General features: G+C 41.7%; 1 protein-coding gene across 2 annotated transcripts in view; it reads right to left on the reverse strand.

Moving 5' to 3' along the window:
* Positions 1-9482, reverse strand: part of tncb (tenascin Cb) — a 49862-nt gene extending 40380 nt beyond the window's left edge. For both annotated transcript variants that reach the window (XM_020599189.1, XM_020599188.1), the window contains exon 1: positions 9123-9482. The gene's annotated coding sequence lies outside the window, so the exon portion shown is untranslated. The remainder of the gene's footprint in view (positions 1-9122) is intronic.
* Positions 9483-12478: the final 2996 nt, after the last annotated feature.

A 12478-nucleotide genomic window follows, 5' to 3' on the forward strand; every position in this document is an offset into this window, starting at 1 on the left:
GTCGGTTGAGAGACTGATGAGCAGAGTTTCTGTCTGTGGAGATAACTTATGCAGAAGTCTGGATTTCTTTCAAATTCAGCCAGGGACCCACGCTGACAAATGTAATCATATGGCAGGTCCAAGATAAATCAGAACAGAAAACTCTGACTTGGAAAGCATTCAGCAGTGGTTGTCTGAAGCTGTTCTGAAGAGAAAATGACCTTTGTTTGGCATAAAAGAAAGAGAAGTGTTATTAGTGTTTACAATGTCAGTGCTACTGTAAATTATTAAGAAGTCAGAGATTTTATTTAAAAAAAGATTTGTGAACTGTCAGTAGATAATGGCAGCAGTGTGAACAGACAACACAGCATCCTTCTGGTAAGTCAACAACAAACAAAGTGAATAATGAGGCAGGCTGCCCCACTTGGTGTGTAAAAGCTGTAAATATTCATTGACTACAACTACAACTCAAGTCCCAGGACTGTATGTTAAACGGGTCTCATAGGATGCTCATGCTTTCTCTTCATTTCTGAAGAATTTATCAAGCTTGCCTAGTTTTTTAGGTCACCCATGACAAAAAATCAGCTTGCCTTCTTTGGCACAGAATCCAAATCTGGGTCGCTGATGCGAGCACTGAATGAAGGGTTATTGGCTGGGGCTTCTTTTCACCTTGAGATACTGCCACATTGTAACATGAGAAAATGACCAGGAAGTGGTCCTCAATCACAAACGCTCACTTTCATGTCGAGAATCATGAAAGAAATGTATTTTTCTAGTCGAACCTTTGAGGCCTATCTCACATCCCCAAACAGCCACCAACCCGCCAGGACTGACATGGCTAACAATCATATTTATCACAATGTAGCCGCAACAACAATGAACTGCAAGGTGAAAGAAACCTCCCCTATATGTCCTGAGATATAGCAGGTGAATATTGATTTGGATCTCATATCTCCACCAAAGTCATAGCTGGGATACAACGAGTTGCTGAGGACAGCATTGTGGCTGGGAGTTATAATCATCAAACACAGAAATGAATTTCCAGAACGCAACCGAGCTTGAGTCAACTGCTTGATGCACAATGGATGGTACAGTTGGTGCTGCTCCTCAGAAAAGGTTTGTTAAATGTTTTAAATTATCTCAGGCTCTGGAAGACTCACACTATCTTTCTCTTTTTGCCTTTTATAACTGATGCCACTTTTGCTGTTGTGCTGAACTGCACAAAACGCCAACAGCAGCTGAAGACGTGCAGTGTTAGAGAACCAGACTGAGTAGCAATCAGCTTCCACTTTTTTCACTGAGGGGGAAAAGACTGAGCGGTTAAGACAAGGCTGGGTTCACACACACAATATACATGTATGCACACAGTTTTGTATGCGTCCACTTGTTCGATATCTCACTAGCTAGGGCCCGCCCTCAGTGTATGAGAGAAAAATGGTGCTTGGTATAGACTTGGTTATGAATTGAGGTTTGGAGAGAAAAGCTTCAAGGATCCGCACCACTCTAAAGCACTGGTGGACCTCCTGCATGAAAGGGGAAAGAAAGGATAGAAAAATGTAGAAAAAATGGGAAGGAAGGTGAGTTGCGAAAGTGGAAGTGAGTGAGAAAAATGTTTCCTTTATGTACATATGTACTGTATGTACTGTACTATGACAGTCACAGGTTTGCATAGACCACATATGTAGTAAATGCACTTTGGGCATAGCCACCAGCTCACAACAAAGACTGTGCGCGCATGTAACCTGTAGCCTGTGTTCTGGCATGGAGGATGTGCCCACCATGTCTACACACTGTATCAAATGAAAACGTTTGGGTGCAGTCACTGGCACCAGAACAAAACAGAAACATGCCTCATTTGTATTGAGGCATGTTTCTGTAACACCAATTAGCCTTCATCCAAGCCGGCTAATGCACAAGGAATCGTTTCTATAAATATCTAATAAAAGCTGTTTGCGTAAATGCTCCAGCAGCTAGTCTGTGCTGTCAGAACTCCAACTTCTCTTTTTCCTCCACATGTCTCCTGTGTCCCTCCTTGCAGATCCAGATGTTTTGGTCATCCTGCTCCCTGGCTGTGCAGCTGCCCCCCTACAGATCCTATTATATGAACTCAGGACATCAGCACCCTCTGCAACAAGCACTCAGCATTACAGCTGTGTTTGAGGATGTTACAGTGACAAGCAGTGTGTCATGTTGGTAGAGACTGACAGGAAACATCAGTGTATTGCAAAGCTCATCCATATATTTAAATGATGCAGTTATTGAAAACAGTTGTTACAACATCTGTTTGGCTGTTGGTATTTGATAAGTTCAGATTTTATATTGGTGTAGATGGAAATAAAATACTAGGGGAAGACTTTTTTATGCGTTCAGTCTCTCTCCTTTGCTTTGTCATTCATTCTGCTAGGAGATTAACAGCTCTAAATATATTCCAAAATCAGCTGACTTATGTTTTCAGTTCACCAGAACACATGGCTTCTTGGTGAATGTTACTTCCCAGCAGTGGAGGAAGAAGTATTTGAAAGCTCTATTCACATTACTGGCTGAAGTGGCCCAGTTCTGATCTTTTCACACAAATGTGATCAAACTAAATTGGATTTTTTTTTTTCAAATCAGATCTGGGGCACTTGTATATGTGGTCCTAGATCTGATTCATATCTGATCTCTGACTATGCAACTGCTATCAAAATGTTCAGATTGGAATTCATGTGATATTTTTAAAACATCTCACTCCTCTGTGCATGTCTGTGTTGCCTGTGGTCATCATTTAGTGATGGCCTCTCATAGACCGATAAAGATAAACAAAGAGGACAACAACGGTGATGTGAGTACCTTGTCAATTAAAGACAACAAATCAGTCAGGAGTGATGTAACACATCTCTGCACTTTCTTCTCCAGTGCAGTTTCTATCAGTATTGCCTGTTTCCATGTCACCTGTGAGTTTTAACTTATACACTCCATTATCTGCCATAGGATCAAATAGGTCTCGTAAACCAGATAGAGGCCCACACTCCTGGCAGAGCCATTGTGGCCACCAGTGCCAGCTCAATCCCTGACAGGCTCCCCCCGGCTGTAGACAGACAGTCCCCTGCTGCTGTGGTACCTGCTAATAGCAAATGAAGCAATGCCTTCTACTTCACCCGTGATATCAGGATCAGTGGAGGCGTAGTAGGCAATAAACATGGAAAACACCTGCATCCAAGCCATCATTCCAGATCATTTCAGTGTGCCCTCCCTGAGACTGCATTTACAAGACTAGCATATGATTGACTGAAAGGGAGGGGGCTATCTGAGGGCTCACATTACGTACAAATATTATATTTACTCCCAGAACTGGCCGTCAGTGTGCTGACAATGCATGTTATCAGGGCTGTCGGACCATAACCATCTCATCGGGTCTGGTTCAGGTATCCACTCTCTACTGTGAGGCAATCAGTAGGATGTGAACAGATATCACGTATCTTCAAAGTGTAGTGATATGAATCGTAATGAATTCTGAAGAAAACTGACCTTAGTGAAATATCATTCTTCTTCAAGACTTTTCAAATTACTAATTATTTTGGTATTATTCCAAATGCCAGCAGGTTTTCATGGTCAAAGAATCACATTAGTAGGATCAAACTATTATGACAATATTGCTTTTTGGTGTAATGGAATTATGGGGAAATTGATCTGTCTTGGTGGAGGTTTGAGCTCTCTGAATGCTGTCTAGAAAATAATAAATAATTTGTGCTCTAAAGTCTTGTTTTCTTAGAACAAGAAGGTGAAAATATTAAGTTGGAAATATGTTTAAATATTTTCATTGCACTGGTAAAAAGCCGTCCCTGGTAGGCTAGTGGTTAAGGCACAGCGCTCTCACCGCTGCGACCCGGGTTCAAGTGAGGGTTGCGTCAGGAAGGGCATCCGGCATAAAACATGTGCCACATGTCAACATGCAAGTTGTCAGTGTGACAATTCGCTGTGGCGACCCCTAAACGGGAAAAGCCAAAAGTGACTTTCTTATTTTCATTGCACTGGTAGGTTGTTTCAATTATTTCAAGAAAATAACTTGACAAATGGAGACAACTTCAGTAATGACTGTGAAAATAACTATTCATATTTTTCTATAGAGTAAATGTAATGAATTTGGAAGCCCCAGTAGAATTAGAGGATTATTTTACTAAGGTCCCGATGACACTTTAGGATAGCCAGGGAAAGTATGGTTTTGCTGATGAGTGTAAATGCATGCAACAATATACAATTACAGTAGATATACATACAGCTATTCTATTTAACCTCCGACCAAGGTTTTCCACAGTTCTTTCCCTTTAGACAATAAAATCTTTCTATCCCTACTCACCAAACAAATTTGACTGAAGGCACTGAAATCAGTGGCATATCAGTAATTTCCCTCCAGCTCCCTCTGTTATTATTTCCCACATGGTTAAAAAATTATAATAATTTGACTTGCAAAATAGAAATTAAATGGGAAATACACCGTTTTTGATAGATGAAAAGAAGACTGGTTTCATCAAACCAAGGCTGCGCTCACTGGCTCTCCAATGTGACCCCAGTGGATCTGATGACACAGATAGCGGGGGAGTGGTGGGGGTTAGTGTGTTCATTGCTGATAAGGCGGATGGGGAGGCTGGGTCTGAGATACCGGCAGAAACACTAATCTGGATACTGTGAGAGAGCTCTCTGCCAAGGGACCCGCCAGTGATTTGGAGCCAGAGCTGACATGTCTGATTGATACCGCCCCAATAAAGTCTATTTCTTCAACCAAACCCAATTTCCGACTTTGACACTAAGATATGGAGAAAACAAATGTTGGGCAAACAAGAGTGTGCACTGGGCCAGTCATACAGCAGACAGACAAATCTCAATTCAGTTTGAATTTGTGAGTTTGTGATTTGACCTATGTCTCTCTGTGAGGCCCATCAATATTCTTTATGTCTCGTCCCCTGTGGTGCCTCCATCTTGTTCTGCTGTTCTCACTGGGTCCAGATGGAGAGGTTGGATGCTAGTCATTGTTCATGAGCTTTTTTAACATGCTGGGTGCTGGTGACATACTGTTTATTAGCCTAACCCCTGTGTGGTGTGGAGTCTTGGCAGCCTCATATGCAGCCCTTGCATCACATCCACCTGCTGTTTTCTTCAAACCCTTGTAATTGCATAGGTCTCCAGTCTACCCCCTCTCGACTGCCTTTACACTGCTCTGCAATTACTATAAAATCAGGCTTGTACCTGGCTGCTGCCTGTGTTGTAATGTTACACCGAGGTAGGCCTACTGATGTCGACTTCTGGGGCTCGTAACTAACACCTTGCCTCTCAGATACTAAGTCAGCTGCAAGGTGAGATCACAATCTCCTTGCACTCTCATAAGTAGCTTTAGGTGACTTATTTTGCATGACTGTCACTTCCAACATTGGGTTTAACTTAGTATGGAAATCTTTCAGAAAGACTTACCTAAAGACTGAATGATACTTCTAACAAACATACCTAGTGACCCTTTTCAAGGCCTTTCGAAGACTGCATATTTCACCACTATATACTGGAGGTTTATTGGTTGATTCCATTCTAAGTGAATGGAAAGGATTTTTCTCTCAACTAAAAATGAAGCAAGCATGTTGGCTGTGATACCCAGACATCTGTTTGTCCTTGTCTGCGTTGAAAGCCTGAAGCATGTTGTGTGTCCAAATTGAGAGTGCCTTCCATTCATACACTTGTATAAGTCTAATGACCCCGGTGCCATGGCTGGCACTTCATTGGCTTCCCCATTTTTAGCCATTTTCCCCAGTTTGAATTGTTTTGCCCCTCTCAAAGAGTCCCCATCTTGTTCCAAGAACATTATAGCTCACACCATATACAATATGCAAGGTCACCAGTGGAGGCAAAGTGTCAGAGCGAAGTGTCTACCACATGTGCTCATCTATTGGCTGACCCACTGGAGGGCTGGGCGAAACAAAGGCATCCAGGATCCCACAGCTCCAAAACTTCCACTCCTTTCCTGTCACACATTATCATCAAAGGAGGATTAAAAACCATCTGGGATGCTAAAACAGTGGATTTCTTTGAGGGGGGTCTTTGTCCTGTGCTAATGACTAATCTGACTGGGGTGGACTGAGACACAGGAAAAGACTGTGGTGATTTTTGTGGGGAAAATGCACTCAGAGCTGCGAATTGCGAGCCTTACAAACATTTATTTAAACACAAAACCAATGGAGGAAAGAAGGTGTACTATAAGCTGAATTTAAGACAAGAATAATTTAATTCAGAAACTAAATATGTAAAAAGTGACATAGTTTTATATAAACTTAGTGATTCCCAAAAATGATTGATACCCTTCTGGCAAGGATATAGCAGATGCAGTATCCCAAGCAACTGCCTGGCAAAAATGATAATAATGTGGTGTATGTCACTGCGTTTACTACACTCACATACTGAGAACCATCTGGAGCACAGGTGTTCATGTCCGCTGGACAGAACAGTCCAGATGAAATTATTCAAAGATGTACCCATAAATTATGTCAAACCTGTCTAAATCTCAGTGAACATCACAGCATCTAGAGCCAGCAACACATTTCACCATAAACCGGTGACAATGTTTAAGAAGAGGAGCAACGGGCAGGGCAGAAGAGGAGGCGCCAATGGGTGTCTGAATCAGCCTGAAATAAAGAAGATGCTGATTTAGTCCAAACAGATCATGTCTGCATCTCTCCTGAGTCATGCCCAGCTTGGGTCATCATGAACACCCATGATTATTGTTTGTGCTCCATCACCAGTGGAGGAGTTAAGTGGGGTTAAAGACAGTCACCCTCTCAAAGAGCCTTGTAGGGCATTGGGAGCTAACAGCTGTCCAAACAAAGGCCGGTTTCCCACTCATTATGCTGAGTGTCACCGTCAGTGGCTACTTGTACGCATAACCAAAGCATCATGAAACATTAATTCACCGAGCCTGCACTGCTACCTACGATCAGATAGCATGCCTGTTATGCAGAGTTAGTCATATGAGCAAAACTTATGCTTGACATGTCTATAAAACTTTAAATTGTGAAAATAAATTAAAATTAGACCAAGATTTCCCAAAAGATATTTCAGATGGACGGTCACATGTGTAGTGAACCTGAGCCAGGCTAGTTCACTGTGTCTCCCTCTCCTCATCGTACATGGTTACCATCCAGCAGACACTACCCTGGTATCCTGTGGGTCTCCTCCACTACAGCCCACTGCCTATGTCTACACACACACACACACTTTCTCCTCAGTGAGTCACTCACCTTTCTCCTCCCTCCCTTCAAACGTTTTACACTAAGATGTACATCAAGGCTCATCAAGGCTCCATGATCAGCCACCAGGAGGATATGATTTTTCTCAAACAGCTCCAGGGGTATACAGTGTCACTCTGTGACTTCTACAATCAGTCCTTCTGAACCCTATCTTGAAGAACTGCTAACCCACATTAAAGAATTTTATTAACCTCCAGTGGAGTCTTTGCGATTCACACTGTGGTGTAAATGCAATTTTATTCAAGAGTAGCACTGGAGGCTGAAACCTGAAAGCACGACTGTCTTTTTATATAGTATATAGCACTTTTATTTTCTTACAAATGAAAAGATGAAATCATAGGTGGTAAGTAGTATTACTTGTTCTGGTATTACTAGTATTAAGGCGGCTGATGCTTGTTAATGTTAGCAGGTGGTCTATTGCTGAGTCCCATACTCCTGAGTCAGTTCACGACTCAGTAATGTTAGTTATGACTCTTTCACACTCACATTCACATTCAGTCCAGCCTGTGACCACAAAGGCTACTATTTACTTAGGCTCATTGAACTTTTTCCAAATTATCAGGCCAAAACCAAACAAAGTGATGGGCAATAACAATTAAATCAATTGGCAGCAGTCCTGAAATGATGTATACCAGTGAATAGTTGTTCATTTATTAATCTGTCAAACATCTTCTCCTTCATATTGTCTGTTTCTCTCTCTGCCAGCTCCTCGTGGAACACAACTGACACTCAAGTGAAGCTGACCTGGAGAGCCTGGGAAGCACAGTCAATGTGTGTGTGGGTATGACTGTGTGTGTGTGAGGGTGCCAGTTTACAGCCCGCAGTGTGTATGCTGGAGATCTAGGAGAGGAGCATAACCAGCAGCATCCGACACAGAGCAGCTGTCTGTCTCTTGGGTTACATGAGCCTACTGTCTGCTGGCAACCATAAAGTGTACAGCTGGACTTACTCCGGCAAGCAGCACACACTCACACACATACAGTATGGACACACTAACCCTTCCCATTTCTCCTCTGCTATCCCATCAGACCACAATTCAGCATCAGCCCTAATGCAAGCAGAATAATTCAGCACATCATCACAGACTTCCATCTCTGGAGACATAACTATTTTAACTGCGCTGGTAATAAATAGAAGATAGCCAGCAAGAGGAAAAACTTTCACAATAAAACATAATTGCCATCCAGGTACATGCAGTAAAGAGCAAAATTAAGCCAGTCTCTTCACTTGTAAACCATGAGGATGAATTACAGAAGCTGCTGTGGTGACTGGAAATAATCTTTTTATTACTAACATCACCCACGTTGTTCACTGGAGGAGAGAATATTGCATTCAATGTACAGTAGCATGGTCACTAATAATATACTAGCCATGAACACAGCCAGTTAATTGACAGCTATGTTAATAATCAGTTAATAACATGAATCATTTATCAAGCAAACTTGTCAAAGCTGGTGGGTTTTAGCTTTTCATACTGGAGGGTTAGCATCCTTTTCAGGTTTATATTGTAAACTCAACATTTGGAGGAGGGTTAGCCAAAACCAGTGATTTCATCAGACCATCATTCTCTGAACTTGCTTTTGTAATTTTTCACTTTTTTGGTATTTTTAGACAAAATAAATAACGGACATAATCATTAGCTGGAGCCCTTCAGTGTATTTCATTAAAATGACTAAAACATAAAATAATTCCTCCTGAAAGTTTTAACATCAGCATTTATAAAAGTGGGGGTAAAGCTGAGAGAATGTAGTTGAGGTTATGAACTTGTCAAGCTCTGCAATTCAGTTTTCTCAATCTTTATGGCATAAAGCCATCGGTCCATTCATTCCGCTCCCATTCAAACACACCAGCTCCACGCAGGTAAAGAAGGTGACTTACCTCACACACAGAGACTAGAAAAACCAAAGCAGAGGCAGCGTTGAAGAGCCTTATCAGTCAGCCCTGACAAGTGTTCTCACCAGTCTGTATCTCTCAGAGTGCTGACAGCTCTGTCATCTTCCCTCTCCTCTCTGTTCTCTTAGAGTGTTTACTCGAGTCTACCTAGAGAGCTGGCTGATGTGCAGCCAATGAGGAGAAAGAGAGGGGTACGGGGCGAGAGAGAGAGAGAGAGAGAGAGATGGAGTGCGACGGAGAGAGAGAGAGAGTGAAAAAGAGAAGTCCCTTTCTCTTAAACAGTAGACCCTCTGCGGTCAGACTCCACTCCCACCTACTGCTCTTCTAAATGCCCCCCACTCATTCACCCTCTCCACAGCATTGTGACTGAAAACGAAGGAGCTGAAACAGGACGCCTAAAGGCTGGAATGAGAGAGAGAGTGACTGAAAGAGAGAGTAGGAGAGGGGAATGGGGGTGGGGTGGGTGAGGGTAAGAGGGGAGGTTGGAGTGGGGGGGTGTTGGACCATTAGCTGCAAATTGCAGCAGGCAAGCCAATAGAAAGCAAGATCTGAGTGAATGCACAGTCTGCATTAACATAGCATTGAAGAACTTGAAAGCAGGGAGTGAGAAGGGACCGCCTCAACTCCATTTGTGATATTGATGAGCATGCAGATCCCACCAAACAGTGAATATACACTGAAATGATGTAATGGGCCGCCACTGACAGCAGACTGATGAAGCTGTTCAGTTTCTCATTGCTGGTTGTTTTGGTTATTTTATTTTTAAATGCCAAGCCATAGTTACCACAATAAAACAAGTGAACTTCACAAAGTATTCTAGAAACTTGATGATGTGCCGACTACTCGCACTTTCAGTAGAGCTAGCTGGTGAAGTCCTGTAGGGTAACTAGTACGCTAATGGATAGCATGCTAGCACTAATCAATCTTCAGAGCTGTCAATTAGCAATTTAGTTAATTTGGGCGCTAACTGGACAACATAGTTTGTTCAGAGAACCATCAACACATCTCATAACTGTCTGACACATGTGACATATCACAACGATTTGTTTAACAAAGCTTTGGCTACAAATTGAATATTATACACAAATGCCAAACATGGCACTAAATATTGATAAAGATTTACTTTACCTCCGCCACCGAATCTGATGATTTCACAATTCCATTAAAATAAATTGCTTTTGTATTTTAAATATTGTCTAAAAAGTGTGTCTGAGATTTAATTGGGATTTTAAAGTTATATTCATTATTAATAAGGTACTAGTTGATACCTTTGGTTACTGATGGCAAAGACAAGTGTATGTAATAAATCTTTAACACTCTTCATGCAAGTCTGTTTACTGTAATGCATTTTGGTGCAACAGCCACATCCAAACCAAACTAATGCAAACTAAACGCATCTCAGGATCAACCCTTGTACCAGGACACTCACAACATTTTGTCTCTCAACAGCAACACATCCATCCATTGTTTATTCTAACGGGGCTCTGGAGCCTATCCCAGCTGACACTGGGCGAGAGGCAGGGTACACCCCAGTATAGTCACTTATGTAAAACTGTCTTGGGATTTAAATACAGGCATCCCTTACAGGAGGGTGTTACAACGATTACATCTCAGCAACAAGTTTTGACAGGTGGTGTGGAAAGACAAATACCGACTTTCTTCTATTGCTCATTTGAGAAGAGTATTCTAATTTCCTGTTTTAACAGTTATGTGCCACTGTTTGTAATAAATATGAACAAGCTTAATAAGATTGTTAATGTCTCCAACAAGGTTGCAGGTAAACAGCCTCTCAGTATGACAGTACTTTGTAAGACCTGAGTGCTGAGGAAAGGTCATGGGAATCCTCAGAGATACATGCACAGTATGTCACATGCTCTTTACAGTGAATAACAGTTGTTACTATCAGGACGAAGGCACATGGTACAGCTGTTGCAGACTGTCTTAGCTCAGAGTTCCTTCATACCTCCAGTAAAGCTCTGGCCATTAAATCCCTGTGATATCATGGATGTGTTACTTTTCATTATGATGATTATTGGATTTATAATGTTGTGTGTGTAATTGTGATGCCTGTTGGTGGTAATTTGTCAAACGACTGCCACAGATACAAAAAAAGTCTCTGAAAACATTGTAATATCTTTGACTATGGTTTTTGTAAGTATTGTTTCACAAACCAAGATTCTATTACAGCAAAGAGAATGGCGTCTCACCTTATTTATCACAGAAATTAATCCCAAAGAGGACTTCTTGTAATGTTTATGGTTAGTTGTCCCTCTTGGGCACAGGGAATGCTGGATGTGTGGAAGAATATCTGCAGAAGAATGCTGGGAGGGTTCAGACTGCAAAAAGATTTTCTCCCTGTGAATAGGAGAAAACCCCCTGTGTGGTTGACTATATTTTTATACCTGTAGCTAACCTATACCTGTATACAGTATATAATGAATATGTTTTGATTTCTGCTACTAGAATTACTTAGGTTTCACTTACCACCATCTATAGCCACATACTGAGAACTAGTTTATCTTATCTAAAATTAATCTTTCTAAATTGTCACACATATTTCATGATACACCATAAATTATTCAGAGTGAATTCCAGCAGATCGGTTGTGGATTTAAGGGCTCATTTCCAGTTGGTGTGACCATTAATATACATGTGTGTACCTGATCTCGTGCTTCCCAGCCTACACTCTTGTCAGGAAAATTGTAAATGTAATAAGAGGCGGGTGTTATTGTTATTGCTATTTTGGGTCAAAATGAGCACTGTGCTGCCTAATCAGCATACACACAGCCTCAAGTGTGCCTCTCCTACCACCGCATAAGTGCATTCATTCATGGTAGGAAAATACCAGACACAGCAATGCACAGAAAAGTAGACATGTGCCCAAGGAAAATAGCATAACGACTGTGAATGAGGTGACAGAAATTGTGCTGGCAGGAAAATTTATCCCACAGTCTCTTAAACTCAAGAACAGAATCGGAATCTGCGCCTGCTAATCCTTTGTGTGTGGTTATGCAAATGGGAAGGCTGGATTTAGCAAGAAGGAGACCTACTACAATAAAGGATAGGATGCAAACTCACAGAATGGTGATAGGTGACAAAATGGCAGCCACAAATGGCATCAAAAGTGACGCTGATTTAATGAAAATCTTAAGTGTTAGGACCTTTGAGTTTGAGTCATGTTCTGGAAATTGCCTCTCTGGACTTGTTTGGCTGTTACTGATATAAGTCATCTTGTGAATGTCTGAAGTCCAACAAACTGAGCTGATGATGATGCTGACAGGTTAGCTGAATGATGGCTTCTTTTCCACTGACTCATCTATTCAACTGCTCCGGCAGTGAGC

The sequence above is a fragment of the Monopterus albus genome, unplaced genomic scaffold (genome assembly GCF_001952655.1).
Source record: "Monopterus albus unplaced genomic scaffold, M_albus_1.0 scaffold40.1, whole genome shotgun sequence".
Lineage (NCBI taxonomy): Eukaryota > Metazoa > Chordata > Actinopteri > Synbranchiformes > Synbranchidae > Monopterus > Monopterus albus.